The following is a 6,897-nucleotide window of genomic DNA, read 5'->3' as shown; positions in this document are numbered from 1 at the left end:
GTAAATAATATTCTCGATAATGATAACACTTATAGTGTAAAACCTATGTCTGTGTTTATATATTACACAATTACAAGATAATCGCTAATTGATATGGAATATAATTCTGCTTCCTAATATATATCAATCAGATATCTTTTATTCCAAGTATTCCATTCTTTATTGAATTCCTTCTTCATGCATATCTCTTCTTATGCTTATCTTGATCTTCTTAACTTTAATCAGCTGCTGTCCTTATCTGATCGTCCTTCAGCACTTAAGTTCTGATATCTATCTCCTGATGCTTATCTCCTGATAACATAAGTACTGATATCTCTTAAGTCCTGATGTCCAGTATAAGTACTGATCAGTTAAGTACTGATTTGTCCTGTTCAAATAAGATCTGAAATCTAAACATAAAACATATTAGCCATGACATTATCAAATATATCTAACATATGTACTTACCATCATTGGTCATTAGGACTCAGTGATTAGGACGTAGTAGTTACTTATTATTTCCAGTTGTGTTTCAGGTACTTAGCGAGCGTTTATGCAAACTCGTTCTCGTACTCGCAAGAGGACTTTAGATACAGCTGAGGAGACAGACGAAGTTCTTGATATTCCAGAGAAGTTAGATTTTGAAGATTCGGATTCAGGAACTGAGCGAAAAGAACTAGTAAACATGGGTGATCGTATTGTTCAAGCTGATCCAGCTCTCATGGACTTTTCTCGGCCAAAAATTGATGACATTTAGTCAAGCATTCTTCATCCGGCCACTCAAGCTAACACCTTTGAAATCAAGTCGGGCACTATTCAGATGGTGCAGAATTCTGTTTCTTTTGGAGGAGCGGCGACTGAAGATCCCAACATGCACATAAGGAATTTTGTCGAGATCTGCAGCACTTTTAAGTATAATGGCGTGACTGATAAGGCTATCAAGCTGTGGCTTTTCCCATTCTCACTAAGGGATAAAGCTAAGGACTGGTTACATTCTGAACCAGCTGGGTCCATCACTATGTGGCAAGATCTTGCGCAAAAGTTTCTGGTGAAGTTTTATCGAATGGCAAAGACTTCTGCAATGAGGAGTGCTCTTACTCAGTTTGCGCAGCAACCTACAGAATCTATGTGCGAAGCTTGGGAACGCTACAAGGAAATGTTGAGAAAGTGTCCACATCATGGAATGCCTGATTGGATGGTGATCACGGGTTTCTATAATGGTTTGGGGGCCCAATCTCGGCCCATGCTCGATGCAGCAGCTGGAGGCGCTTTATGGGCTAAAAGCTATACTGAGGCTTATAATCTTATCAAGACTATGGCTGCAAATGAGCATCAAAACCCAACTCAGAGGATGATGCCTGGTAAGGTAGCAGGTATTCTGGAAGTTGATGCAGCCACAGCTATTGCAGCACAGCTTCAAGCGCTGTCAATGAAGGTTGATTCTCTGGCTACATATGAAGTTAATCAAATAGCTATGGTTTGTGAGCTTTGTGCAGGTTCTCATGCTATGGATCAGTGTTCTCTTGTCAACGAATCTGTTCAGTATGTGAATAATTATCAGCGACAACAGCAGCCTGTGCCAGCGACCTATCATCCTAATAACAGAAGTCATTCAAATTTCAGCTGCGGGAATAATCAGAATGCTATTCAGCCACCATATTAGCAAGGAGTGAGTAAACAGTTTAACCCACCTGGATTTCAGCAACCACAGCAGTATGCTCAAAGGCAATCATATCCTTAACAGGGAAGTGCAGCTGCACCTACTAGTGCTGATTTTGAGGAACTTAAGCTGTTATACAAGAGTCAGGCGGTTTCTATCAAGACCTTGGAAAATCAAATCGGTCAATTAGCCAATGCAGTGCTCAATCGTCAACCTGGCACTCTTCCCAGTGACACGAAAGTACCAGGCAGGAAGGAAGCTAAAGAGCAAGTAAAGGCTATTACCTTAAGGTTTGGAAAAGTTGCTGATGCTGAAAAGGCAAAGGAAGGAGAAGCTGAAATTAGAGATGAAGAAGCTAAGCAAAAGGAGAAAGTGGCGGAACCAAGGAAGACTACTGTTGAACACACTCTGCCTGAGGGTAATACAGGGGAGAAACAGCTCTATCCTCCACCACCTTTTCCTAAGAGATTGCAGCAACAAAAGCTGGATAGACAGTTCGGTAAGTTTCTGGAGGTGTTCAAGAAACTTCACATCAATATACCTTTCGCTGAGGCTCTGGAGCAAATGCCTAGTTATGCGAAGTTTATGAAGAGTATTCTTTCAAGGAAGGTGAAACTGGATGACCTTGAAACCATTGCTCTCACGGAAGAATGCAGCGCTGTTCTGCAGCAAAAGTTACCGCCAAAACTGAAAGATCCAGGTAGCTTCACCATTCCTTGCACCATTGGCAAGTTGACTTTTGACAAGTGCCTTTGTGATTTGGGAGCAAGCATTAATCTGATGCCGTTGTCAATCTTTAAAAAGTTGGATTTGCCTGATCCAAAACCCACATACATGTCTCTACAATTGGCTGATCGTTCCATTACTTACCCAAGGGGCATAGTGGAGGATGTGCTAGTCAAGGTGGATAAGCTCTTCTTTCCTGCATATTTTGTTATTCTGGATTTTGAGGAAGATAAAAAGATTCCCATAATCTTGGGAAGACCTTTCTTGGCTACTGGCCGTACCTTGATAGATGTGCAAAAAGGTGAACTTACTATGCGGGTACAAGATCAGGATGTGACCTTCAACGTATTCAAGGCAATGAAATTCCCTATAGAAGATGAGGAGTGCTTAAAAGTGGATGTGATTGATTCTGCGGTTATTTCAGAACTCGATCGCATGCTAATGTCTGATGCATTGGAAAAGGCCTTAGTGGGGGATTTTGACAGCGATGATGAAGATGGCAACGAGCAATTACAATATCTGAACGCTTCTCCCTGGAAGCGAAAGCTGGACATGCCGTTTGAATCTCTTGGTACTTCTGACCTCAAGAATCCGAAGGAAAGCTCAAACCATCAATAGAGGAAGCACCTACCTTGGAGCTCAAGCCATTACCTGAACACTTGAGATATGCTTTTTTAGGTGATGCATCTACTTTACCTGTTATTATTTCATCTGACCTTTCAGGTAGTGAGGAAGACAAGCTCTTAAGGATTTTGAGAGAATTCAAATCGGCTATTGGATGGACCATAGCAGACATCAAGGGGATAAGTCCTTCATATTGTATAGAGGAAGGTAGTAAGCCGACTGTTGAACAGCAGCGCAGACTGAATCCTATCATGAAGGAGGTGGTGAAGAATGAAATTCTGAAATGGCTGGATGCAGGCATCATTTATCCTATTTCTGACAGTTCGTGGGTGAGCCCCGTACAATGTGTACCTAAGAAAGGAGGTATCACTGTGGTAGAAAATTAAAAGAATGAGCTCATCCCCACTCGAACAGTTACAGGATGGAGAGTATGCATGGATTATCGAAAATTGAACAAAGCCACAAGGAAGGATCACTTCCCTCTTCCGTTTATTGATCAGATGCTTGACAGGTTGGCTGGTCATGAGTATTTTTGTCTTCTGGATGGCTATTCAGGGTATAATCAGATTTGTATTGCACCAGAGGATCAGGAAAAGACTACCTTCACTTGTCCATTTGGCACGTTTGCTTTTCGCAGAGTTTCGTTTGGGTTATGTGGCGCACCGGCCACTTTTCAGAGATGTATGATGGCTATATTCTCTGACATGATTGGAAATAATGTCGAAGTGTTCATGGATGACTTCTCCGTCTTTGGACATTCATATGATGAATGTTTGAATAATCTTCGCGCCGTACTCAAAAGGTGTGTGGAAACTAATTTGGTGCTCAATTGGGAAAAATGTCATTTTATGGTGCGTGAAGGCATTATTCTTGGGCATAAGGTCTCTAACAAGGGTCTGGAGGTGGACAAGGCCAAGGTGGGAGTCATTGAAAATCTTCCACCACCTAATTCTGTGAAAGGAATCCGTAGTTTTCTTGGTCATGCGGGTTTTTATCAGTGATTCTTCAAGGACTTTTCAAAGATATCTAAGTCGTTGTGCAATTTGCTTGAGAAAGATGTGCCTTTCAAATTTGATGATGAATGTTTGGCGGCATTCGAGACTCTCAAGAAGAGTTTGATCACTGCACCAGTTATTACAGCACCAGATTGGAAAGAACCGTTTGAGATGATGTGTGATGCGAGTGATTATGCGGTAGGTGCAGTTCTGGGACAGCGCAAGAAAAATCTCTTCGATGTGGTCTACTATGCGAGTAAGACCTTAAATGGGGCCCAAATGAACTACACCACTACTGAGAAGGAGCTCTTGGCTATAGTCTTTGGTTTTGAAAAATTTCGATCTAATCTACTTGGTATAAAGTAACAGTATTCACTGATCATGCGGCCATTCACTATCTGGTTTCCAAGAAGGACTCGAAGCCGAGACTCATTCGTTGGGTGCTTTTACTTCAGGAATTTGAGTTAGAGATCAAGGATAGAAAAGGTATTGAGAATCAAGTAGCTGACCATCTCTCTAGGTTGGAGAATCCTGATTCTACTTCACAAGATAGGACATTAATCAATGAATCTTTTTCGGATGAGCAGTTGTTTGCAGTTCAGGAGGAAGAACCATGGTTTGCAGATATTGTAAACTATCTCGTCAGCAATATAATGCCTCCTAAATTGACCTCAGCTCAAAAGAAGAAGTTTCTGCATGAGGTGAAGTGGTATATGTGGGATGAACCATATTTGTTTAGACAGGGAGCTGACCAGATCATCTAGAGATGTATCCCGTTCTGTGAGACGGAGGGGATATTACGAGACTACCACTCCACGGTTTATGGTGGACAGTATGGTGGTGAGAAGACGGCAGCTCGTATTCTATAAGCAGGTTTTTTCTGGCCTACTTTGTTTAAGGATGCTCATCAATTTGTTTTAAGGTGTGATCGTTGCCAAAAAGTGGGAAATTTGACGAGAAAGGATGAGATGCTGTTAAATGTGATGCTTGAAGTCGAGGTCTTTGATGTTTGGGGAATTGATTTCATGGGGCCTTTTGTCTCGTCTTGCAATAATCAGTACATCTTGCTGGCAGTCGATTATGTCTCAAAATGGGTAGAAGTCAAGGCTTTACCGACAAATAATGCAAAGGCAGTGCTAAATTTTCTTCATAAGCAGGTTTTCACAAGGTTTGGAACACCTCGGGTAATCATAAGTGATGAAGGGTCGCATTTCTGCAACCGTAAGTTCACTTCTATGATGCAGCGTTATAATGTGAATCATCGAGTGGCTACTGCCTATCATCCGCAAACAAATGGTCAAGCGAAAGTGTCTAACAGAGAGATCAAGCGCATTCTAGAGAAGGTTGTTTGTCCGTCAAGGAAGGATTGGTCTTTAAAGCTCGATGAAGTTGTTTGGCCTTACAGTACAGCATACAAAACTCTACTTGGTATGTCCCCGTTTCAGTTGGTGTACGGTAAGGGATGTCATCTACCTGCGGAGCTTGAGCATAAGGCCTACTGGGCATTGAAAAAGTTGAACCTGGATTTAGATGCAGCTGGTAAGAAAAGAATGCTTCAGCTTAATGAACTTGATGAATTTCGACTTCAAGCGTACGAGAATAACAAAATGTATAAGAAAAAGGTGAAGAGGTGGCACGATAGGAAGCTACATCCTAAGTTATTCGTGCCGGGGCAACAAGTTCTCTTATTCAACTCTCGTTTCCGACTTTTTCCTGGGAAGTTGAAATTGAGGTGGTCTGGACCTTTTATTGTCAAAACTGTGTTTCCACATGGAGCGGTGGAAATTTTTGAGAATGATCCGGACCAAGAATTCAAGGTTAATGGTCAGCGTTTGAAGCACTACTATGGGGACATGGCAAACCGAGAAGTGGTTAGTGCCATTTTGTTGACTACTTGAGAAAGGTACGCAACGTCAAGCTAATGACGAAAAAGAAGCGTTGCGTGGGAGGCAACCCATGATTTGTTGTTACAGGAACCCCTAGAAGTTAATAACCTGTCCAAAAACACAAAAAAATCAGAAAAACGGGGCTGAAATTTTTTTTTTCCCGTGACCCCCTGAGTGCCCGCTCAGCTTTGCTGAGCGACCGCTCAGGGGTCGACTGCCAGAAAAATTTTTAAGTTCATAAAAAAAAAACCAATTTTAGCCCATAAACCCACGATTTGTTCCCACTACCCCATCATTTTAACCCTTAATTCCCAACCCTAATCTAATTTAACCTATTCCACACCCTATATATACATACACATATCCTACATATCTCCCACAAGCTTCCTACACTTAAACTCTCTCCCAAGCACCAAAAATCAGTTCTTAAACACTTTTATTGGAAAATCAATGGCACTCAAGAGATCACGAACTATCGATAGCAGCAGCACAGTCCCTATTGCTGATTCATCAAGGGGTACTGCTACAAGGCCTCGATTGACTGACAGAGCTGCGGAGGAGGAGTACACTAGGATTTTGGGGAAGCCGATTCTGAAGGAGAGAGGGTTTTTACCATCGGGGAGGGATGGTGAGTTGCTACCCATGATTGCAGAGAAGGGGTGGATAGCTTTTTGTGAGTCGCCCGAAGCAGTGCCGATGAGCGTGGTTCGCGAGTTCTATGCGAACGCGAAGGCCGAAAAGAATGGGTTTTCTGTGGTCCGAGGGTTGACGGTTGATTATCACCCTGCGGCGATTCACCGTGTGATTGGACAGCGAGAGAGGAAGCCCGAGGAGGAGAACTGGAATGAGAAGACTGCTGAGGATTTTGACTTGGATTTAATTTGTGCGACTCTCTGTAGGCCGGGCACAGTTTGGACCTTCAAGACCGGCACTAATGAGTATTGTCACTTCCCGGCGATCGCTATGAATAGGTATGCTCGTGCATGGAATGCATTTATTTGTGCTAATATTTTGCCTTCTTCGCATG

General features: G+C 42.4%; 1 non-coding gene across 1 annotated transcript; it reads right to left on the bottom strand.

Annotated features, from left to right (window-relative positions):
- Positions 1-1,057: 1,057 nt before the first annotated feature.
- LOC141662765 (small nucleolar RNA R71) lies at positions 1,058-1,164 on the bottom strand. Its single transcript, XR_012550858.1, has one exon. It is a non-coding gene; the product is annotated as a small nucleolar RNA R71 (small nucleolar RNA).
- Positions 1,165-6,897: the final 5,733 nt, after the last annotated feature.

This window comes from Apium graveolens, chromosome 5 (assembly GCF_009905375.1).
Source record: "Apium graveolens cultivar Ventura chromosome 5, ASM990537v1, whole genome shotgun sequence".
NCBI lineage: Eukaryota > Viridiplantae > Streptophyta > Magnoliopsida > Apiales > Apiaceae > Apium > Apium graveolens.
The sequence above is the reverse complement of the archived record's forward strand: the minus strand, read 5'-3'. Positions and strand labels throughout refer to the sequence as shown.